The sequence below is a fragment of the Oncorhynchus mykiss genome, chromosome 2 (genome assembly GCF_057628025.1).
Source record: "Oncorhynchus mykiss isolate SJ-2025 chromosome 2, ASM5762802v1, whole genome shotgun sequence".
Taxonomy (NCBI): domain Eukaryota; kingdom Metazoa; phylum Chordata; class Actinopteri; order Salmoniformes; family Salmonidae; genus Oncorhynchus; species Oncorhynchus mykiss.
Window position 1 is genome coordinate 46,043,580 of NC_143023.1, and position 25,831 is coordinate 46,069,410.

Sequence of the window (25,831 nt, forward strand, 5' to 3'; positions counted from 1 at the left end):
GTATTGTGGTGCGTAGAGACAGACAGTGGCTGCAATAGTTAGCTTTGTTGGAGCTAAAAAAGAACGGTCGGACCTAGAGTTCCGAAACTTTAGAAACCTGTTCTAGACCTCCGGGCCATGGTGCGTGGCGAGTTACGTGGCTCTAGACGGTTCTCGGACCGAGAAACAGCCTCGTACATTCGCAATAACTTCAATTCATTTTTGCATCACGAAAATGACGACGTTTAGAAAAGTCTCAGAGACGCAAGGCTAGGTGCGTTGAAACCGGCTCGGCCCATAGAGACGGACCCCAAAGTTTCTGTCCGATAGCTCGTTCAAGGACCCCGTAGCAAGGCATGGAAATAAGTGGATTTTCAGCACCAATTAGGGTTTTTCTCGGACACCAAATGACCTATCGAGCCGAAACTCGGGATTCGGGGTCGCCTCACATAGGACTTCGCATAATGTCCGAACTGGACCCGCAGCTAGAACGTAACTATGTGTTTTACCTTTTTATTATGTTTTAAACTAGAGGCGCTGTGAATTATGGGACTGCTCTGACATATATGATAGTTGGCATCTAAATGAGTAGGAAACAGTGGGTTTGGTGTCATAATGACATCTGATTGACTGATGGACACTGACTTGCTAGTTCACTTTTGTACATTTGCAATATGTTTAAACAGAGAGGGACCATCACCAAAATGGCATTCTGAAATCAACACAAAAAATGGCATCACCATAGTCTCCAGACTGTGCTGAGTTCAACGAGCTATCCCGCTTGACCGTAGCTCGCTCGGTCTAGGCGCAGCAACCATTAGAATATTAGGCCCAAAATGAAGCCTGCACCACAATGTCATTTGCTTTTGGGTGAGAGTGAGAGAACCGTTAGGGTGAGAAGAAAAATTCGACCATAGGAATGTTCCTAAGGTCCTCCCGATCTGAACAAGCCTAACCTTGACCGTGTGGCATTAACCCTTAACAGTAAAACAGTGTTTTTTGATCTCACAGATTACAGTGTCATCTCTCCCCATAGGAATACATAGCCTGCACCACAAAATTCAACCTGAGGCCTATGTGGGTTATGAATGCCGTATGAACCTGTCTTCGGTACCAGTCCATCAGGCCACTATGAGGTCTACCTGTGTTGATTCTAAGCTTCCTGGACCAACCGGAAGTGGTTCAAATCACCCTAAAAGTGTTTACCCATACACTGCCTGCAGTTTGATAGACATAGTGCATTCAACCCTGTGTAGATCAGTCAATTCTTAACGTAAAGACTTAAAACTCGGGATTCTGTAAGTGGCCATGTCAATCAAGACATGTGGTGATTTATAGCTTCCTGTGCCAACCGGAAGTGCCATAATTGGTGTCTCAGGGGCTGTTTCGAAGGGTTAAAAAAGTCAGATCTGTCCAAAACTTCATATATGTGATTAGGCAACCCCCATGAACTGTAAATCAGTCATTTTTCCCCAAAAAAATCAAAGGAAAAAAAATTGCACTAAAACACAACTTGGATGGAGGGACGTATTGGGGTGCGTAGAGACAGACAGTGGCCGCAATAGTTAGCTTTGTTGGAGCTAAAAAAGAACGGTCGGACCTAGAGTTCCGAAACTTTAGAAACCTGTTCTAGACCTCCGGGCCATGGTGCGTGGCGAGTTACGTGGCTCTAGACGGTTCTCGGACCGAGAAACAGCCTCGTACATTTGAAATAACTTCAATTCATTTTTGCATCACGAAAATGACGACATTTAGAAATGTCCCAGAGTCGCAAGACTAGGTGCATTGCGAACGTCTCGGCCCATATAGACAGACCCCAACGTTTCTGTCCGATATCTCATTCAAGGACCCCGTAGCAAGTCATGGAAAATAGTGGATTTTCAGCACCAATTAGGGTTTTTCTCGGACACCAAATGACCTATCGAGCCGAAACTCGGGATTCGGGGTCGCCTCACATAGGACTTCACATAATGTCCGAACTGGACCCGCAGCTAGAACGTAACTATGTGTTTTACCTTTTTATTATGTTTTCAACTGAAGGCGCTGTGAATTATGGGACTGCTCTGACATATGTGATAGTTGGCTACTAAATGAGTAGTAAAAAGTGGGTTTGGTGTCAATTGATATCCATTTGGTGTCATAATGACATCTAATTGACTGATGGACACTGACTTGCTAGTTGACTTTTGTACATTTGCAATATGTTTAAACGGAGAGGGACCATCACCAAAATGGCATTCTGAAATCAACACAAAAAATGGCATCACCATAGTCTCCAGACTGTGCTGAGTTCAACGAGCTATCCCGCTTGACCGTAGCTCGCTCGGTCTAGGCGCAGCAACCATTAGAATAGAAGGCCCAAAATGAAGCCTGCACCACAATGTCATTTGCTTTTGAGTGACAGTGAGAGAACCGTTAGGGTGAGAAGAAAAATTCCACCACTTGAATGTTCCTAAGGTCCTCCCGATCTCAACAAGCCTAACCTTGACCGTGTGGCATTAACCCTTCACAGTAAAACAGTGTTTTTTGATCTCACAGATTACAGTGTCATCTCTCCCCATAGGAATACATTGCCTGCACCCCTAATTTCAACCTGAGGCCTATGTGGGTTATGAATGCCGTATGAACCTGTCTTCGGTACCAGTCCATCAGGCCACTATGAGGTCTACCTGTGTTGATTCTAAGCTTCCTGGACCAACCGGAAGTGGTTAAAATGCCCCTAAAAGTGTTTACCCATACACTGCATGCAGTTTGATAGACATAGTGCATTCAACCCTGTGTAGATCAGTCAATTCTTAACGTAAGGACTTAAAACTCAGGATTCTGTAACAGCATACCCCAATGAGGATATGTGTTGATTTATAACTTCCTGTGCCAACCGGAAGTGCCATAATTGGTGTCTCAGGGGCTGTTTCGAAGGGTTAAAAAAGTCTGATCTTTCCAAAACTTCATATGTGTGATTAGGCAACCCCCATGAACTGTAAATCAGTCATTTTTCCCAAAAAAAATCAAAGGAAAAAAAAATTGCACTAAAACACAACTTGGATGGAGGGACGTATTGTGGTGCGTAGAGACAGACAGTGGCTCCAATAGTTAGCTTTGTTGGAGCTAAAAAAGAACCGTCGGACCTAGAGTTCCGAAACTTTAGAAACCTGTTCTAGACCTCCCGTAGATGGTGCGTGGTGAGTTACGTGGCTCTAGAAGGTTCTCGGACCGAGAAACAGCCTCGTACATTTGAAATAACTTCAATTCATTTTTGCATCACGAAAATGACGACATTTAGAAATGTCCCAGAGTCGCAAGACTAGGTGCATTGCGAACGTCTCGGCCCATATAGACAGACCCCAACGTTTCTGTCCGATATCTCATTCAAGGACCCCGTAGCAAGTCATGGAAAATAGTGGATTTTCAGCACCAATTAGGGTTTTTCTCGGACACCAAATGACCTATCGAGCCGAAACTTGGGATTCGGGGTCGCCTCAGCTAGGCCAACACATAACATAAGAAATGGACCCGCAGCTAGAACGTAACTACGTGTTTTATGGTTTTTTTATGGTTTGTACCGAAGGCGTTGTGAATTTTGGGCCAGCTCTGAAGTATGTAATAGTTGGCTACTAAACGGGTTGGAAAAAGTGGGTTTGGTGTCAGTTTGTATCAGTTTGGTGGTCAGAATGATATCTAATTGACTGATGGACTCTTGTCCACTTGACTCTTGTACATTTGCAATATGATTCTATAGTGAAAAAACATCACCAAAAGCGACATTCTGAAATCAACCCAAACGAGCGATTGAGATGACCCAGAATCACTGCAAAGCCATCCCGAGTTCATCGGGCCAGTCAATTTCACATTCCTGCAGGATTTTTATAGCATGACAAATTCGTGATGGTACCTGCCCATTGAAACATATTGCAAATGCACAGTGACTTTGAAAAAGTAAGGAAACATAAACAAATTCGATAAACAAATTCGTGATGGTACCTGCCCATTAAAACATATTCCAAATACACAGTGACTTTGAAAAAGTAAGAAACAAAAAAAAATACATCTAAAATTTTTTGAGCATGACAAATTCGTGATGGTACCTGCCCATTGAAACATATTGCAAATGCACAGTGACTTTGAAAAAGTAAGGAAACATAAACAAATTCGATAAACAAATTCGTGATGGTACCTGCCCATTGAAACATATTGCAAATGCACAGTGACTTTGAAAAAGTAAGGAAACATAAACAAATTCGATAAACAAATTCGTGATGGTACCTGCCCATTAAAACATATTCCAAATGCACAGTGACTTTGAAAAAGTAAGAAACAAAAAAAAATACATCTAAAATTTTTTGAGCATGACAAATTCGTGATGGTACCTGCCCATTGAAACATATTGCAAATGCACAGTGACTTTGAAAAAGTAAGGAAACATAAACAAATTCGATAAACAAATTCGTGATGGTACCTGCCCATTGAAACATATTGCAAATGCACAGTGACTTTGAAAAAGTAAGGAAACATAAACAAATTCGATAAACAAATTCGTGATGGTACCTGCCCATTAAAACATATTCCAAATGCACAGTGACTTTGAAAAAGTAAGAAACAAAAAAAAATACATCAAAAAATTTTTGAGCATGACAAATTCGTGATGGTACCTGCCCATTGAAACATATTGCAAATGCACAGTGACTTTGAAAAAGTAAGGAAACATAAACAAATTCGATAAACAAATTCGTGATGGTACCTGCCCATTGAAACATATTGCAAATGCACAGTGACTTTGAAAAAGTAAGGAAACATAAACAAATTCGATAAACAAATTCGTGATGGTACCTGCCCATTAAAACATATTCCAAATGCACAGTGACTTTGAAAAAGTAAGAAACAAAAAAAAATACATCAAAAAAATTTTGAGCATGACAAATTCGTGATGGTACCTGCCCATTGAAACATATTGCAAATGCACAGTGACTTTGAAAAAGTAAGGAAACATAAACAAATTCGATAAACAAATTCGTGATGGTACCTGCCCATTAAAACATATTCCAAATGCACAGTGACTTTGAAAAAGTAAGAAACAAAAAAAAATACATCAAAAAAATTTTGAGCATGACAAATTCGTGATGGTACCTGCCCATTGAAACATATTGCAAATGCACAGTGACTTTGAAAAAGTAAGGAAACATAAACAAATTCGATAAACAAATTCGTGATGGTACCTGCCCATTAAAACATATTCCAAATGCACAGTGACTTTGAAAAAGTAAGAAACAAAAAAAAATACATCTAAAATTTTTTGAGCATGACAAATTCGTGATGGTACGTGCCCATTGAAACATATTGCAAATGCACAGTGACTTTGAAAAAGTAAGGAAACATAAACAAATTCGATAAACAAATTCGTGATGGAACCTGCCCATTAAAACATATTCCAAATGCACAGTGACTTTGAAAAAGTAAGAAACAAAAAAAAATACATCTAAAATTTTTTGAGCATGACAAATTCGTGATGGTACCTGCCCATTGAAACATATTGCAAATGCACAGTGACTTTGAAAAAGTAAGGAAACATAAACAAATTCGATAAACAAATTCGTGATGGTACCTGCCCATTGAAACATATTGCAAATGCACAGTGACTTTGAAAAAGTAAGGAAACATAAACAAATTCGATAAACAAATTCGTGATGGTACCTGCCCATTAAAACATATTCCAAATGCACAGTGACTTTGAAAAAGTAAGAAACAAAAAAAAATACATCAAAAAAATTTTGAGCATGACAAATTCGTGATGGTACCTGCCCATTGAAACATATTGCAAATGCACAGTGACTTTGAAAAAGTAAGGAAACATAAACAAATTCGATAAACAAATTCGTGATGGTACCTGCCCATTAAAACATATTCCAAATGCACAGTGACTTTGAAAAAGTAAGAAACAAAAAAAAATACATCTAAAAAATTTTGAGCATGACAAATTCGTGATGGTACCTGCCCATTGAAACATATTGCAAATGCACAGTGACTTTGAAAAAGTAAGGAAACATAAACAAATTCGATAAACAAATTCGTGATGGTACCTGCCCATTAAAACATATTCCAAATGCACAGTGACTTTGAAAAAGTAAGAAACAAAAAAAAATACATCAAAAAAATTTTGAGCATGACAAATTCGTGATGGTACCTGCCCATTGAAACATATTGCAAATGCACAGTGACTTTGAAAAAGTAAGGAAACATAAACAAATTCGATAAACAAATTCGTGATGGTACCTGCCCATTAAAACATATTCCAAATGCACAGTGACTTTGAAAAAGTAAGAAACAAAAAAAAATACATCTAAAATTTTTTGAGCATGACAAATTCGTGATGGTACGTGCCCATTGAAACATATTGCAAATGCACAGTGACTTTGAAAAAGTAAGGAAACATAAACAAATTCGATAAACAAATTCGTGATGGAACCTGCCCATTAAAACATATTCCAAATGCACAGTGACTTTGAAAAAGTAAGAAACAAAAAAAAATACATCTAAAATTTTTTGAGCATGACAAATTCGTGATGGTACCTGCCCATTGAAACATATTGCAAATGCACAGTGACTTTGAAAAAGTAAGGAAACATAAACAAATTCGATAAACAAATTCGTGATGGTACCTGCCCATTGAAACATATTGCAAATGCACAGTGACTTTGAAAAAGTAAGGAAACATAAACAAATTCGATAAACAAATTCGTGATGGTACCTGCCCATTAAAACATATTCCAAATGCACAGTGACTTTGAAAAAGTAAGAAACAAAAAAAAATACATCTAAAATTTTTTGAGCATGACAAATTCGTGATGGTACCTGCCCATTGAAACATATTGCAAATGCACAGTGACTTTGAAAAAGTAAGGAAACATAAACAAATTCGATAAACAAATTCGTGATGGTACCTGCCCATTAAAACATATTCCAAATGCACAGTGACTTTGAAAAAGTAAGAAACAAAAAAAAATACATCTAAAATTTTTTGAGCATGACAAATTCGTGATGGTACCTGCCCATTGAAACATATTGCAAATGCACAGTGACTTTGAAAAAGTAAGGAAACATAAACAAATTCGATAAACAAATTCGTGATGGTACCTGCCCATTAAAACATATTCCAAATGCACAGTGACTTTGAAAAAGTAAGAAACAAAAAAAAATACATCTAAAAAATTTTGAGCATGACAAATTCGTGATGGTACCTGCCCATTGAAACATATTGCAAATGCACAGTGACTTTGAAAAAGTAAGGAAACATAAACAAATTCGATAAACAAATTCGTGATGGTACCTGCCCATTAAAACATATTCCAAATGCACAGTGACTTTGAAAAAGTAAGAAACAAAAAAAAATACATCTAAAAAATTTTGAGCATGACAAATTCGTGATGGTACCTGCCCATTGAAACATATTGCAAATGCACAGTGACTTTGAAAAAGTAAGGAAACATAAACAAATTCGATAAACAAATTCGTGATGGTACCTGCCCATTAAAACATATTCCAAATGCACAGTGACTTTGAAAAAGTAAGAAACAAAAAAAAATACATCTAAAAAATTTTGAGCATGACAAATTCGTGATGGTACCTGCCCATTGAAACATATTGCAAATGCACAGTGACTTTGAAAAAGTAAGGAAACATAAACAAATTCGATAAACAAATTCGTGATGGTACCTGCCCATTAAAACATATTCCAAATGCACAGTGACTTTGAAAAAGTAAGAAACAAAAAAAAATACATCTAAAAAATTTTGAGCATGACAAATTCGTGATGGTACCTGCCCATTGAAACATATTGCAAATGCACAGTGACTTTGAAAAAGTAAGGAAACATAAACAAATTCGATAAACAAATTCGTGATGGTACCTGCCCATTAAAACATATTCCAAATGCACAGTGACTTTGAAAAAGTAAGAAACAAAAAAAAATACATCTAAAAAATTTTGAGCATGACAAATTCGTGATGGTACCTGCCCATTGAAACATATTGCAAATGCACAGTGACTTTGAAAAAGTAAGGAAACATAAACAAATTCGATAAACAAATTTGTGATGGTACCTGCCCATTAAAACATATTGCAAATGCACAGTGACTTTGAAAAAGTAAGGAAACATAAACAAAAAAACATCCCCAAATTTTTTTTTTGGGTTACCAGTTGCATATTTTAGATCACCAGGTGCACATTTCAGGTCACCAGGTGCACATTTCAGATCACCAGGTGCACGGAGGAAAATATTTACTTTTGACTTTGACTTTTGACTTCCTATGACATCATATTGCAAATGGAGAAAACATATGCCTTATGCACAAGTAAAACAAAAAGAAATATGTAATACAAGTTGACCAAGGTATAGTTTGAGCAAAGTAAAGTTTGAATTTTGAGCATGACAAATTCGTGATGGTACCTGCCCATTAAAACATATTGCAAATGCACAGTGACTTTGAAAAAGTAAGGAAACATAAACAAAAAAACATCCCCAAATTTTTTTTGGGGGTTACCAGTTGCATATTTTAGATCACCAGGTGCACATTTCAGGTCACCAGGTGCACATTTCAGATCACCAGGTGCACGGAGGAAAATATTTACTTTTGACTTTGACTTTTGACTTCCTATGACATCATATTGCAAATGGAGAAAACATATGCCTTATGCACAAGTAAAACAAAAAGAAATATGTAATACAAGTTGACCAAGGTATAGTTTGAGCAAAGTAAAGTTTGAATTTTGAGCATGACAAATTCGTGATGGTATCTGCCCATTAAAACATATTGCAAATGCACAGTGACTTTGAAAAAGTAAGGAAACATAAACAAAAAAAATCAAAACAATTTTGTTGCACATTTTAGATCATCAGTTGCACGGAGGAAAATCGTTACTTTTGACTTTGACTTTTGACTTCCTATGACATCATATTGCAAATGGAGAAAACATATGCCTTATGCACAAGTAAAAAAAATATGATAATAAAGCATGACTAAAGTATGTTGATAAAGTTCTTATACATGTGTTATTGACACAAAAATCGAAAGAATTTTGAAAAAAGGTCAAGAAAGCACTTTTTGAAGGATGTATGAAGTTTTTTACCAAATTTTGACATTTTTGACTTTTGACTTTTGACTTCCTATGAAATCATATTCCAAATGGAGAAAACATATGCCTTATGCACAAGTAAAAAAAAATATATATATATGATAATAAAGTATGACTAAAGTATGTTGATAAAGTTCTTATACATGTGTAATTGACACAAAAATCGAAAGAATTTTGAAAAAAGGTCCAGAAAGCACTTTTTTAAGGATGTGTGAAGTTTTTTACCAAATTTTGACATTTTTGACTTTTGACTTTTGACTTCCTATGAAATCATATTGCAAATGGACAAAACATATGCCTTATGCGCATGTACTTAAAAAAAATATATATATGATGACAAAAGTATACTCATACAGTTCTTACACATGTGTAATTGACAAAAAACTCGAAAGAATTTCGAAAAAAGGTCCAGAAAGCACTTTTTTAAGGGGTTTTAAGTTTTTTTTTAAAAATTTCATTTTTCAAAATTTGGCTTTTGGATGTTGACTTGGGTGCCATTTGCAATATGAAATGCCCCGGTGGAACGCACACGCCCCCTATTGGAATTTTGAAGTGTTACAATTGGCAATTGCCATATGGCATTTGCAATATACTTTGCATGAATCAACGCCAAATTGGGTGGTATTGACCATCGTGTATATGGTTTGTCCAATGCCAATATCCCGCCATTTGTTTTTGTCCAAATCAGGGGGGTATTCCCTTACAAAATTAGATATATTTGAAAAGTCAGAAAATTCCATTACAGTTCGTAGAAACATGTCAAACGATGTATAGAATCAATCTTTAGCATGTTTTTAACATAAATCTTCAATAATGTTTCAACCGGAGAATTCCTTTGTCTTTAGAAATGCAATGGAACGCAGCTACCTCTCATGGGTGCGTGCCTCCCTGAGCTCATGACATTCTGCCAGACCTCTTAATCAATCAACTCTTATTCTATCCTCCTTCACAGTAGAATCCTGAAACAAGGTTCTAAAGACTGATGACATCTAGTGGAAGCCTTAGGAAGTGCAATATGACCCCATAGACACTGTATATTGGATAGTCAAAGACTTGAAAACATACAAACCTCAGATTTCCCACTTCCTGGTTGGATTTTTTCTCAGGTTTTTGCCTGCCATATGAGTTCTGTTTAACTCACATACATTATTCAAACAGTTTTAGAAACTTCAGAGTGTTTTCTATCAAAATCTACTAATAATATGCATATGTTAGCTTCTGGGCCTGAGTAGCAGGCAGTTTACTCTGGGCACATTATTCATACAAGCTACTCAGTACTGCCCCCAGCCATAAGAAGTTGTATGAAAGTTGTATGAAAGTTAAATATTTCAAAAAAAAAATTTTGAATTTTGTGCTCTGCCTTTTCAGCAGATGTTGTCGAGGGGTTCCGTTAGCCTTTTAACAAGAACTTTTCCGGAGTCGTTGAAAAACAAGTTTGAATGACTCCAACCTAAGTGTATGTAAACTTCCGACTTCAACTGTATCTAGCTAGCTAAACAATGAATCATAATCCCAACTCATGACGATACTACCCTGCATGAATCTGCAGATAGCTAACCAACCAGGTTCAATGTTAGCTAGCTAACATTAGGCTATAACTAGCAAAGAAAATGGCTTTGAGATACAAATAATATTACTGCACAGATCAACACGTAACGTTAACTAGCGAGCCAGTCAGCTAACGTTAGCTAGCTAGCTAACAGTACACTTTAACTTTAATGAAAATTACTTTCTGTCAAAATGTGTAATATCTGAAAATGTAGCTAGATAGACTCTCTTACCTGTATACATCATGGATGGATGCTTCTCCCTGTCACAGATGCTATGGTTGCTCTTAGTTTGATAATGTAATCCAGAGACAGGTGTTTTCTCCATCTCCTTAGCTATCATACTCTAATTCCACTGATTTCAAAACTCGGTCCTCAAGAAAGTGGAGAGCAACACTTGCAGTTCTACTACGCAATATGTACTTTTTTAAAAGCCATGTTAGACAGGATGACCTAGACATACTGATCATTTCAAATAGACAGAATCTCGCTACATGGCAGACCAATCTGAACTCATCTCTCGTTATGTCCAGCCCACTCATTATCTCAGCTAATCATGGCTATCGGGAAGGTTGCTGACTTTTTCTGTGGCTAAACCAAGTAGGTTCGTAATTTAACAATTACATTTGTATTTACAGATGGCATACACGTTTGTTATTAATGCACATGAAAGTTCACATGTTACAGATGGCATTTCTGCCAAAAAACACATTTTGATAAAACAAAAATGTGTACTTTCAAATGGCTCTCCTGTGAAGTAGTGACCCGCGACATTACACCTATTTTCCAGAAACGAGTCACATATCTAGTAAAGCCAAAGTTCCAAAAGCTGGGCCTAAAATAGTGCAATAGAGATCATACAAAACGTTTTGTACTGATTCCTATGTTGAAGATACAAAAAATATTTGTTGGTCTGATGAGGAGCATTCAGATGCTGCACGTGACGCATAAAAAAATGGTTTCTTCCAGTTATTCATAAGCATGCACCTATCAAGAAACTGTTTGAACTGTTAAGGCCTAGTGGACTGATAAGGAAATTAAAAGTTGTTTGGTTTGGAGTAGGGATGGGTAACAATCTCAGATCTCAGATCAATTTCCCAAAAAACCAAACCTCCCTCAAAACCCGCCCGGTAATTCGACCACGATCACATGTTTAGATAGCTGCCCACTAAACTAATTTAGCAAACTAAAAAATGACATGGGCTAATTGACTGACTGCCAGTGACTGACGTAACAAGAGAAAAACTGCACAACCAAATTTCGAAATTGCACCCTGTGTATTCTACTATTCTAACTTGCAACAGTTATTGTTGTCCATCAATAATTAGAAACCACCTTGTACTGACAACTTTAGATGGAAAGCTAATGATATTGCCACTCTTATTTGTTATAGTTTTTGTCTGGAGATTTTTCTAATCCTTAGACCTGGAGGGAAAATTCCGTTACCTGGTAAAGCACCCTTTACTGGTTCTAAACAGCAGCCCAATCAGCTTGCTGTCGACTCTTAACAAACTTTTTGGGAAAAAAAATTGTTTGTCCAGATAATTTGTTTACAGAGAAATATAACTAAGAACAGACTCTCAGCATGCTTAAAGATAAGGGCACTCAACATGTACTTTACTTACACAAATGACAAAGAAATTACTAATAATAAGATTGTGGGAGCTAGTGTTTTAGTACTTGACACCGGTCTCGGTTCCGGTCTGGAGACCACATATTGAGTGTCTCTGTCTTGTCTAGATGTTGGTGTTGGATACATTTGTACTCTGTCTTGACTTGGTGTCGGACATTGAGGACTGGTAATTTCTTCTCGAGATCAGCCGAGACCAGCAGAGTAAAAAACTCATAATTATTAGCTTCCATTCAGTCACTGCATAAAACCACTTCGCCAGGCCAAAAATATACATTTCTTTTTTGAAAGGAATATCTTTACAGCCTTGTCTATTATAGACATGTTTGCACAGTGGTGAACCTATATACCTTCAGTGTGTGACAGGTTCGTGATTCTGAAAGGACAGTAACCGTAATACCTGCTCACTCATGTAGGAGAGTGCACTTTTTGTAAAACATAAAGGGCCAGTGATGTAGTGGAGGGTATACACAGGTATAAACCGTATACCCCCTTTTTTTCCCAGTGGGCATTGCGTACATTCACTTCTTAATGCCTGCTGATATATCAAAGTAATGTTTGGGAAGTATACAACTTATTAGTTATGGAGTACAATAGAGAAATCATGCACAAATTAGCCTACACAATCGCAAAGCACGTGAAATATATTCACAGGCGTGCCACGCATATAGCCTAATTTCAACGGAATATAATCTGCAGGCTTCAAGAGTGTGCAGCTCTCAATTGGTTTTGGCATGGAGCAGCAAAAGGATGAATGGAATCTGTAGCCAGTAGGGTAGGAAAGACATTTGAAAGTATGTACCAGTAAATGCTAACTAAGGCAAAAATCTGTATATAAATCAGGTATTGAATAAGTTTAGTCAGAAGTATTGGTTAGAAGGCTATTTATAATGTGCAACTGTCACCGTGTGCTGTTTGCATCAAGAGTTGTAGAGATGACAGGCCCACCTAATCAGATTGATTTGTTGTGGACTTAGACCATCAAATTTGTGTCTTAATTTTTCTTCAGAAAGTGTGATTGAAAATTTGACAAATCTATAGAAAAAATCATTTTTCACACAGGGTGCCTTTCCTTCGCTGGGCGGGCTGTTTGGCAACCTTTGGCAAAATTACAGTATACCCACTTCTCCAGGAGCCACTACACCATTGCATAGGGCCGATGGAAAGACAGTAGTCACACACAGCATGATGTTAAAGGATAAGCAATCCATAAACTCTGACATAATAAGCCAGTTGGTCCCAATCATAAAAATACAAAAACACAACCATTAAGAATTACACAATCAAAATGTACAACTATTGCTTCACCTTGGGAAAAATATTTAATGTTTAGCACACAAAGTAACCCTAGACCTAATTCAGGAGTCACCAACCGGTTGACAAGTCGATCTTGGATGCTAGTAAACTAGTGGACTTGTCTCATGTCATGACACTTGTTGTTATGATTGTTAACTTGATTCGCGCAAAAGGACTTCAGCACCGCTTGTGTAAATCTTTATTACATGAGCTTGATGCCACATACGGTGACTTAATTCTCCACGCTTGCGTAAGGTGGTTGAGTCGCGTGAAAGTACTGCAGCGATTGGTTGACTTGCTGCCCGAGATCAAATCGTTTCTGGAGTCACGAAATGTGGAGCTTGAGGAACTGTCTGATGATGCATGGCTGCTAGAATTAGGTTTCCTCACGGACATAACAGCAAAACTGAACGATCTCAACCATGAGCTTCAGGGAAAAGACCAAGACGTGGCACTCATGATCAGCGCTGTCAATTAATTGTTTTATTTTATTTCACCTTTATTTAACCAGGTAGGCCAGTTGAGAACAAGTTCTCATTTACAACTGCAACCTGGCCAAGATGATAAAGCAAAGCAGTGCGGTAAAAACAACAACATAGAGTTACACATAAACAAAAGTACAGTCATTAACACAAAGGAAAAGAAAAGTAGAAAAATCTATGTACAGTTTGTGCAAATGTAGAAGTGCAGGGAGGTAGGCAATAAATAGGCAAAAATAATTACAATTTAGCAAACAATAATGGAGTGATAGATGTGCAGATGATGATGTGCAAGTAGAAATACTGGGGTGCAAAAAAGCAAGAGGGTAAGTAATAATATGGGGATGAGGTAGTCGGGTGTGCTATTTACAGATTGGCTGTGTACAGGCACAGTGATCGGTAAGCTGCTTAGACAGCTGATGCTAAAAGTTAAAGAGGGAGATGTAATACTGAATCTTCAAAGATTTTTGCAATTCGTTCCAGTCATTGGCAGCAGAGAATGAAGGAAAGGCGGCCAAAGGAAGTGTTGGCTGTGGGGATGACCAGTGCAATTTACCTGCTGGAGTGCGTGCTACGGGTGGGTGTTGCTATGGTGACCAGTGAGCTGAGATATGGTGGGGCTTTACCTAGCAAAGACTTATAGATGACCTGGAGCCAGTGGCTTTGGCGACGGATATGAAGTGAGGACCAGCCATGAGAGCGTACAGGTCGCAGTTATGGGTAGTATATGGGGCTTTGGTGATAAAACGGATGGCACTGTGATATACTACATCCAGTTTGCTGAGTAGAGTGTCGGGGCCTATTTTGCAAATTACATCGCCGAAGTCAAGGGTCGGTAGGATAGTCAGTTTTACGAGAGTATGTTTGGCGGCATGAGTGAAGGAGGCTTTGTTGCAAAATAGGAAGCCGATTCTAGATTTCATTTTGGATTGGAGATGCTTAATGAGATGCTTAGAGTCTGGAAGGAGAGTTTACAGTCTAACTTGCGCTTAGTTTTACTAACATTTAAAAGCAGTCAAAGCCGTCCGACCTGGGTATAGGAGCGAAAGACTAATCGAACCATCTAGTAGCTGGTTCCCTCCGAAGTTTCCCTCAGGATAGCTGGCGCTCGAAGTCTCGCAGTTTTATCTGGTAAAGCAAATGATTAGAGGTCTTGGGGCCGAAACGATCTCAACCTATTCTTAAACTTTAAACGGGTAAGAAGCCCGGCTCGCTGGCTTGAGGCCGGGCATGGAATGCGAGCCCAAGGGTGTGTGGGCCTCTCAGCTGAGGAATGGAAGGCTGGTGCACTTCCCAAACCTGGAGAAAATGTTGCAAAACATAGGAAACAAAGATGCTTTTCTCCCACAAGAATTATGTGCCCACCTGGAGAAACTTTTCAGGAGTTAAATGACAGAGGACGTTGTTGCATTTATCTCAAACCCTTTCCTCCCCATTGAGATTGATGAGGTGTCCGCCAAATTCCAGCAAGTATTTGCTTTACCAATCGGAGTTGACATGGAGATAATTGAATTGCAAAATTACATCGAGTTGAAAGCAAGATCACGAGACAGTGACTTTTGGGGTCTTGTAAACACTGAAAAGTTTCCCCTCCTTTCATCCTGTGCACTTAAGGTGAAGGCCTACTTTGGATCAACATATCTCTGTGAGATGGCCTTTTCACAGATTAAAATAATCAAGTCAAATAACAGGTCTTGTCTAACTAATAGACATCTCACAGACAGTGTCAGACTTGTTGTGTCAAACTATGACCCAGACTAGAGAGCACTTGCTTATAGTGTGCACATTGAATGTGTGTGTATGGGGAGGGGATCTCATCCACAGCCATCAGAGTGAGTAAGTATTGCCAGTTTGAAATCTGTTGTATGCTATATTGTAGGCTATATTGTTTACAAAAGGATGTGATCTGTGTTGTATGTTGTTCAAAAATTGAAAGTGAAACAGTACTGTACATGATTGGCTTAGGCCTGTAATTGACTGATTATTGAGGTAATGAAGAACTGTGATTTGTGTGAAAATATCTTTCAACAATTGAATGATGTGACTGTTGTCATAATATTTTGAATGCTAGTTGCACTTACTTGAGTATTGTCATTTTAAAGTGTCTTGAAATATGATGTTTAAAAAGGGAAAGTGAAACCGTAGTGTACATGATTGGTTTAGGCCTGTAATTGACTGATTATTGAGGTTATATATGAATGGTGAATGAGTAATAAGCCTGTGGAAATATTGAAAAATGTAATATGATGGTTAGAAAATGTTGAATGATAGTTGTACTTACTTCTGATTATACTATTTGTATAATTAAATTAATACTTTGCTTGTGACTGACAGGTAACAAAATGAAGAATGTCAAAGTGGAACTCCAATGTGGCCTTGTTATTTTGTCATTTTTTGCAAGTGGTAGAACTTGGTTTACATTTGGACTTGGGATGTGATCTTAGGCTTGAAAAGGTTGGTGACCACTGACCTAAAGTTTAAAGTGCAACTGACAGCATTTTAAGTACTTTGCAGATATGAAACAAACAGACAATCATAATATCAGTAAAACATCAAATTCCCAGTTTATGCTACAAAACCAACTTTATAAGGTTTTAAAAATAGGTTATATTTGACTCAATGTTCCATGACGTACACTAATGCATTGCTGACAAAATAGGTGGATGCAGTTCAATGCATGATTCATATATTTCACCAATACTGTAGAAAAGCCCCATGGAGTTGGTGGGATCGTCCTTCAATTCATGTCCACTTGCTCAGCTGGGCCAGGGACTCTTTAATAATTAGGTCAGGTGGAAATGTCAGACAGATCTCAACTCACTAAAAGGAGGAAATCGCCCGACCTTCTAATCCAGACATTCTGTGCATCCATGAATCAACGTGAATCCACCGAATCTGTTACCTTTCATCTGAACTATCTGTCGCGATAGGGAGAGAGGGCCATCAGTTATTGTTTATAGTTATTACCTCGGAGTGCAGCTGGGAGCGCACGCTTCAAACCTATTGTGTAATGTAAATACACAATGATTACGGCCCTACAGATCATCACAGGCCAATTATGCCATCGATACATGGTTAATATGTAATGAAATTACATGTACATATGAAGAATAACCTGAAAGGATGAAAAATGAAACATCATTATTGTTTGCTGAACTGATCAATTCTGATACCAAACTGATGGAAATTATAGATTGAATAACCGATAACTGATTGAATTATTTGTATTATTATTCTCATAATTATGATGAATGAGCTTAAATGACTCAATGACGATTCATATTGACTTCTTATTGAACTGAATTGCTAAATTATGTTAATAATGAGAATGATTGTTGTGATTTAACCTTTGTGATAATGAATTTAATTGGATACATGTTATTCTGTTTCCTTTGTTATGCAGCACAGACAAACTACCCAGTAAATATACCACTTTGTGGTTAAAGGAATTCCTGCCTCAGTCTCATCCATTCCTCTGTCACCTGACCCATGACCTCATGTTCACCTTCACTGTCAGTCATCCTACCTGTCCAGCTACCCACACAGATTCCAATAATATTTCAAATACATTTCTTGGTAGTTGGCCTGGTACATTGTTACAAACTGCCTATTGATAAGAGGACAGCTGACCTCCAATGGAGGATAATACATGGAGCTATAGCCACCAACATGCATCTGGTACACCTGGACCCTACTGTTGGGGAGCGGTGTCCATTCTGTGCTGAGTCTGAATCTCTGGCACATCTGTTTTTACTGTGTCCCAGGTTGGTCGGGATGATTGAACTGATCACTGATTGGTTCTCAACGTTGGGAGAGGTTTTCTCTTCCCAACTGTATACATTTGGGCCAAAGTACAGGTTCAGTCAAAAGGGTGTAGTTGTGTTGCTTAATTTTGTGTTAGGGGCAGCAACATTAGCGATATGGAAGACCCGAAAGAACAGTATTCGGGGACATGGGTCTGTGGATGTGGTGGGAATGCTGGAGGGAATGTTGGCGGCAAGACTAAGGGTTGAGTTTGCCTATTATAAACTTGTCAACAATATTGATCTGTTTTTGAGTACATGGGGTATTCAGAGGCTGTTGTGTTTAGTTACTGTGGAGGAATTGGAGTTGTGTTTTTAATTGATGTGTAACTGGTTTTGTATGAGCATTTATTGTGTGGTGGGCCCCCAGACCCAATAAAGATTATTTAAATCTTTCTCTCTCTTCTTCCTCCCACCTCCCACCATTAACTCCATATTGAGCCAATCTATGGTGGCTTTGTCCTTGGGTGGTACCTAGGTAAAGCAATGCTGACTTTATTGACAGCGGAGGTTTTCTCCCTGGATGTGTTTATGTCCTATCATCATTATCTCTGATAGGCCTCTGAGAGCTACATAATGGGAAATAATTTCCCCCTGTTGTTTCCTTCCCCCCTTCCTTATCTTCCTTCTTCCAGAACGCCTGTTGGGGCATCAAGGTGAAACACATGGAGGATGAGTGGTGGTTGAATGGAGAGATGCCAGGGAGGAAGTTAGAGGGGTTATTGTAGGGGGAGGAGGGAAGATGGAGTTGGTAATTGGATTTTGTGCAAGTAGGAGTACAAGGACAGGTTGGGAGTCTGGTTGGGTGGAGGAATGGGGAGAGGGCAAGGACAGGTTACATGGAAGAGATGATGAGGAAGGGAGCCTCTGCACGGAGCACAAAACAAGACAGAGAGAAGGGCTGAAGATTAACCAAAATGTATCAATAAAAAAGGAAGTAGCCTAATTTATTAAATTACCACAAGGATGATACTGACCAGTGGCACACAGTGACATTGAAACACCAACCAACTCTAGCTGTAACTGCAAGCTTAGGTCCACTCTCCTTGCTTCCATTTTATTTTAACACAAGAGAAGATCCTGTGTCTATCCTGGTCCCAGATCTATTAGTGCTGTCATGCCAACTCAGTGTGACATTGACCATGCACAAACAGATCTGGAACCAGGCTAAAGAGTCTTGCCACTCGTTCACTCAATCTCCAGCTCCCCTGACAGCTCATCCTCCTGTTTATCCCTGAGTCTTTGTGGAGAGGCTTTTGATAGCTCCTCTCATTCCCTCTAAATCAAGCTCTGATTCCCTCTACATTGAAAAGAGAGCCTGTGTGGCATGTACTGTATACAGGAAGGCTTCAGTCAGACAGCTAGCGCTAGGATTGCAAAATTCTGGTAACTTTACCAACATTTCTAGGTTTTCCAGAAATCCTGGTTTGAGGATTCAGGATGTCCTGCTTGTTCCCTCCTAATTCCGTGAATCTTCCAACCAGGATTTCTGGAAAACCTGGGAATTTTGGTAAAGTTCCAAGAATTTTGCAACCCTACAAGCACGCTGACTGATTGATCTGACTAGCTGGCTGGAGGTCCTCTTAAGCAAGATAGTGCTTTGAAGATTGGCTAATATTGTGGGTTAAATGGTTCAATATAAATTCAGAAAAAAATAAACGTCCCGGTCTTTCAAAGTTCATTCGTAAAAATCCAAATAACTTTGCAGATCTTCATTGTGAAGAGTTTAAACACTGTTTCCCATGCATGTTCAATGACCCATAAACAATTAATGAACATGCACCTGTGGAACGGTTGTTAAGACACCAACAGCTTACAGATGGTAGGCAATTAAGGTCACAGTTATGAAAACTTAGGACACTAAAGAGTCCTTTCTACTGACTCTGAAAAACACCAAAAGAAAGATGCCCAGGGTCCCTGCTCATCTGCGTGAACGTGCCTTAGGCATGCTGCAATGAGGCATGAGGACTGCAGATGTGACCAGGGCAATAAATTGCAATGTCCGTACTGTGAGACGCCTAAGACAGCGCTACATGGGTTGCTGATATGAAAGACAAACACCCTACACATCGTGCCAATAGAGTTAAACCACTTGGTGGGATTTGTAAAATGACTCATAGCCAACTAGCTCTCACAGTCTCATGCCAGAATTAAACCTTCATCTTCGTTTCTCAAACGTAAAATTAAAAAATGCTTAAAGTTAAGTTTGGGCATGAACTCAGAATTTTTATGGATAGGATTAAGTTTAGCCATTAACTCTGAAATCTTAAGGTAATGTTTGGTTTGGGCTTATCAAAAACAACTTCTTATCGCTGGATTTGAACTTAGCACCTTTGGAATCAGAGGCAGGTGCTTGCTCCCATCTGCCCTCCCCGTCGACAATCGAAACCTACTTGAAGGTAACAGCACTCCCTGTTGCCCATAGGGGCCGGTTTCCACATCATCTCCCAATGTCCTCAGACATGGATGGACGTCGAATACTGACTTGTATCAAGGGTGATCTGGCTGCATATAGCGAGGATCGCTACAACATGTACCAATGATAGGCTAATCCCATGTAAATCATATAGCCATATATGATATGCTTACTACAAGCCAGCTGAGGATTCTTATAACAATAGAATATAAATACAATACAATACAAAATGATTGTTGATTGGTTAGAACAGAAATGTATCTCCTACCTTTCCCAACACCCCCAGATATACACACACATTGAGAGGCACAGGGTCAGCAGCAGTGCAGCACCCCTGGATGGAGAGTAATTGTGGGGGGTTAAGTGCTTTGCTCAGGGGCACAACGGCAGGAGATGGTACATGGGATCAGAGACTTGCAGCATCCCAGCTGCCATTTCAGTTCCTTTTCCCATCAACTTCAGTTCCATTCCCATCAACATTGCTCTAATCCGCAGCGGCATGTGAATCTAGCAAAACCTAGAAAACTCATCAAGAGGTTTGGATTTCTTGGCGTAGTGGCTAAAGGGTTGGTTTGACTGTCATTTGACCTGGGTTTGAGTCCCAATTGGGAGTACCCGGGAATTCATTGTTGGCATTTCTAGAACAGTGAGCAGACTTGGTTTGAGATTTAGGACACTAATACTTGCGTCATATTCCCACTAAAAGTTCAAAGAAAATGAGAGGGACCCTACATTAAAACTTTATGGATAATTTAACGTTTGGAGCCAACATGGAGAATGGTTAGCCAACACTGAGTACAGTGTCAATGACCGTGGGTTCACCAAAGTTAGATTGAGTTATATTCAAGCGCTGGAATTGTACAGCTTGATTAACAACCACCTCTCTCCGGATGACAAACAACTGGGAGAGCTATCCACGGTGCTGTGTGAGGGAGATTATAGTAGTAGAGGTGCTCTAATGTGTCAGGGAGACTTTAATTACCTATTATGGGATGTCAGTGTCCTGACTGATAATACAACGCCCACATGCAATTTGTCCAGTCTTGGGATAGATCTGTCTTTAGGCCTGTTTTATTGCAATGTAGATGGTGTGTGTGTGTGCTCATGTTAGACTTCTGTGATGCTCTTCTATGTGTGTGTGTATTGCTTGTGTTGGGGAAACAGGTAGGTATACCGTTGTACAGCATGAAATAGAGGGTGTTCATGCAGGCAACGTTGACGTTGACTATTCAGGTTTTTACAGTGTTGTTTAGTCTCTGTTTGTCTGATTAGGGTGGGTACTAAGGTCTATATAGATTTGTAGTATATCACTTACAGTGAGGGAAAAAAATATTTGATCCCCTGCTGATTTTGTACGTTTGCCCACTGACAAAGAAATTATCAGTCTTTAATTTTAATGGTAGGTTTATTTGAACAGTGAGAGACAGAATAATAATAAAAAAATCCAGAAAAACACATCAACACTGTTATAAATTGATTTGCATTTTAATGAGGGAAATAAGTATTTGACCCCTTCACAATCAGAAATGTTTCTGGCTCCCAGCTGTCTTTTATACAGGTAATGAGCTGAGATTAGGAGCACACTCTTAAAGGGAGTGCTCCTAATCTCAGTTTGTTACTTGTATAAAAGACACCTGTCCACAGAAGCAATCAATCAGATTCCAAACTCTCCACCATGGCCAAGACCAAAGAGCTCTCCAAGGATGTCAGGGACAAGACTGTAGACCGACACAAGGCTGGAATGGGCTACAAGACCATCGCCAAGCAGTTTGGTGAGAAGGTGACAACAGTTGGTGCGATTATTCACAAATGGAAGAGACACAAAAGAACTGTCAATCTCCCTCAGCCTGGGGCTCCATGCAAGATCTCACCTAGTGGAGTTGCAATGATCATGAGAACGGTGAGGAATCAGCCCAGAACTACACGGGAGGATCTTGTCAATGATCTCAAGGCAGCTGGGACCATAGTCACCAAGAAAACAATTGGTAATACACTACTCCGTGAAGGACTGAAATCCTGCAGCGCCCACAAGGTCCCCCTGCTCAAGAAAGCACATATACATGCCCATCTGAAGTTTGCCAATGAACATCAATGATTCAGAGGACAACAGGGTGAAAGTGTTATTGTCAGATGAGACCAAAATGGAGCTCTTTGGCATCAACTCGCCGTGTTTGGAGGAGGAATGCTGCCTATGACCCCAAGAACACCATCCCCACCGTCAAACATGGATGTGGAAACATTATGCTCTGGGGGTGTTTTTCTGCTAAGGGGACATGACAAATTCACCGCATCAAAGGGACGATGGACGGGGCCATGTACTGTCAAATCTTGGGTGAGAACCTCTTTCCCTCAGCCAGGGCATTGAAAATGTGTCGTGGATGGGTATTCCAGTATGACATTGATCCAAAACACACAGCCAAGGCAACAAAGGAGTGGCTCAAGAAGAAGCACATTAAGGTCCTAGAGTGGCCTAGCCCGTCTCCAGACCTTAAATAAATATGTAGAGGGAGCTGAAGGTTCAAGTTGCCAAACGTTAGCCTCGAAACCTTAATGACTTGATTAAGGTTTCGAGGCTGACGTTTGGCAACTCGAACCCTCAGCTCCCTCTACATCTGCAAAGAGGAGTGGGACAAAATCCCTCCTGAGATGTGTGCAAACCTGGTGGCCAAAACCAAGAAACATCTGACCTCTGATTGCCAACAAGGGTTTTTGCCACCAAGTACTAAGTCATGTTTTGCACAGGGGTCAAATACTTATTTCCCTCATTAAAATGCTAATAAATTTATAACGTTTTTGACAAGCTTTTTTCTTGATTTTTTTGTTGTTATTCTGTCTCTCACTGTTCAAATAAACCTACCATTAAAATTATAGACTGATCATTTCTTTGTTAGCGGGCAAACGTACAAAATCAGCAGGGGATCAAATACTTTTTTCCCCTCACTGTACAGATGCAGTAAATATTGAAGGGTATTCTTACTTTTAAAACACATTTAACATTTTGTTCAGTCTAGGCTGTTATTTACCCATATAGCTTACAATAATAATCTGCTGTAAACAAAACAACCAATCACTCTCACAAATCTTTAACTTCAAATGCTGAAAATAAGATATTAAACTGTATGGGTATTACAATGTTATTTCCATTACAAAGTATTTTAACTATGCAATATAAAACCGACTATCATAATCCGACTATCATAATGCACCAAATAGATACATAAAAACATATCGGCTGTGCTACAACTCTGGTTTTATGAATGAAGCACGATCCAGCTAACACAGAACATTCCTGTAATGTTCCCTAAAAGTTGTCCTTTGGTTGAAGAAAAAATGTTCCCTGACTGTTCTTGGAATGATAATGTGTTAGCTGGGAAAAGTTCTGAAAGCAGAATGAATCCCCTTGAGGATTCACCCCAGCCAGAAATTATGTCATAGGAGGTTAAACGTCCATTTTGATGAGCCACTCTTCAAAGAGATTTGTCAGGCAGTCATGGCAGCCATTGTTGCTCCCTCTATCATTAGCTCAGGAAAAGATTAAAGCGCTTCCATGACACCCTGACATCCTGTCCTGTGGCAGTATCTCTCACCATCTCTTTGATCTCGGCAAAGATACATATCTGTTTAAAGTATCGAGACCAGCCTAGAGGAAGAGAGAGAGGGAGTGTGTGTGCGTGTGGGTGCACATGCGTGCTTGCGTTTGCATGGGCCTGTGTTTGTGCTTGAGTGTGTTTTGTGCATGTGCCGCACACATACAGTCAGACAGCTCTCAGCTGTGGCTTGGCAGACATCCTCACAGCAGCACAGTATGATGTCGTGTCGGGAAAAATGCTAACCAGGAATAGATGCTAAACGGATGATCAAGAAACGGCTCACTGCCTTTGAAAGTTCTCACATCAAAATGTCTCTTTAACCTCAAGATCACATCATCCAACACTGTGGTCACTCAATCCCAGTCGTAAAGGGATTCAACGTCTGCTGCTCTTCATATCTACTTACGCGGAGTATACAAAACATTTCGATCACCTGACAGAGACTGATCTGGTGAATCCAGGTGAAAGCTAAGATCCCTTATTGATATCACTTGTTAAATCCACTTCAATCAGTGTATATGAAGAGTAGGAGAGAGGTTAAAGAAGGAATTTAATCCTTTGCGGGGGTGTAAAGTACTTAAGTAACAATACTTGAAAGTACTACTTAAGTCGTTTTTTGGAGTATCTGCACTGTACTTTACTATTTATATTTTTAACAACTTTTACTTCACTACATTCCTAAATAAAATATTGTCCTTTTTACTCCATACATTTTCCCTCACAATGTATGGAATGCTTAGCAGGATAGGAAAATTGTGAAATTTTCACACTTATCAAGACAACACGTTGTCATCCCGACTGCCTATGGTCTGGCAGACTCACTAAACACAAATGCATCTTTTGTAAATAGTATCGGAGTGTTGGAGTATGCCCCTGGCTATCCATACATTTTAAAAACAAGAAAATGGTGTCTGCTTCGCTAAATATAAGGAATTTGAAATTATTATACTTTTGATACTTAAGTATATTTTAACAATTACATTTACTTTTGATACTTAAGTATATTTAAAACCGAATACTTTTACTCAAGTACTATTTTACTGGGTAACTTTCACTTTTACTTGAGTAACTTTCTATTAAAAGGTATCTATACTTTTACTCAAGTATGCCAATAGGATACTTTTTCCACCACTGAGCCTTGAGACAATTGAGACATGCATTGTGTATGTGTGCAATTCAGAGGGTGAATGGGCAAGAAAAGATTTAAGTGCCTTTGAATGGGGTATGCTAGTAGGTGCTATGCGCACAGGTTTGTGTCAAGAACTGCAACACTTCTGGATTTTGCACACTGAACAGTTTCCTGCGTGTATCAAGTATGGTCCACCACCCACATGACATCCAGCCAACTTGACACAACTGTGGGAAGCATTGGAGTCTCTCTCCCTGTGTCTTAAGGCCTGTTCAGAGATGAGCGAGAGGGACACAGCAGCTGTATGCTCGGTCGTCTCCCACACCAGGATTGTATTCAGTAGGAACGACTTGGGCTGAAAACGGGAGGTACCTAGCTGAATTGTCCAATAAGTGATGTTTGTTTTTGGTTTCCATTACAAAACATTTTGCTATGGGGCAAAATGTTTTATTACTGTGCGCACTAATTGCTTAAAAGTGCATCCTTCCCTAGCTCTTCCCTGAACAAGTCACTGTTTAGACATGGCTTTTGCCTGTTCACTCATTTCTAATCGGTGATTACTTTAGTAGTAGTGGAAGGTTTAATTGGTTTCTCGTACTCATGGACTGAATTTGCTTGGCTACTCCAGGCTCCTTGCTCCGGCCAAACGCAAAACCATGCTCACGGATGTTAGTTTCTTCTCTGAATCTGATTACCTCCCCGAACCTTCACTGAATGTGAATACATTCGCGGCCGTCTGATTGGTCCGGAAACTGATGGGTTGGGCCAGAATACACGTGGGTAAAGCGGTGGTTTGAAAATTCATCGTTGGCTTTGATACTCTGATTGGTTAGAGA

General features: G+C 39.2%; 1 protein-coding gene across 4 annotated transcripts in view; it reads left to right on the forward strand.

The window, feature by feature from the left end:
- Positions 1 to 25,831, forward strand: part of brsk2a (BR serine/threonine kinase 2a) — a 527,560-nt gene that overhangs the window by 376,972 nt on the left and 124,757 nt on the right. The gene's annotated exons all lie outside the window — the stretch shown is intronic.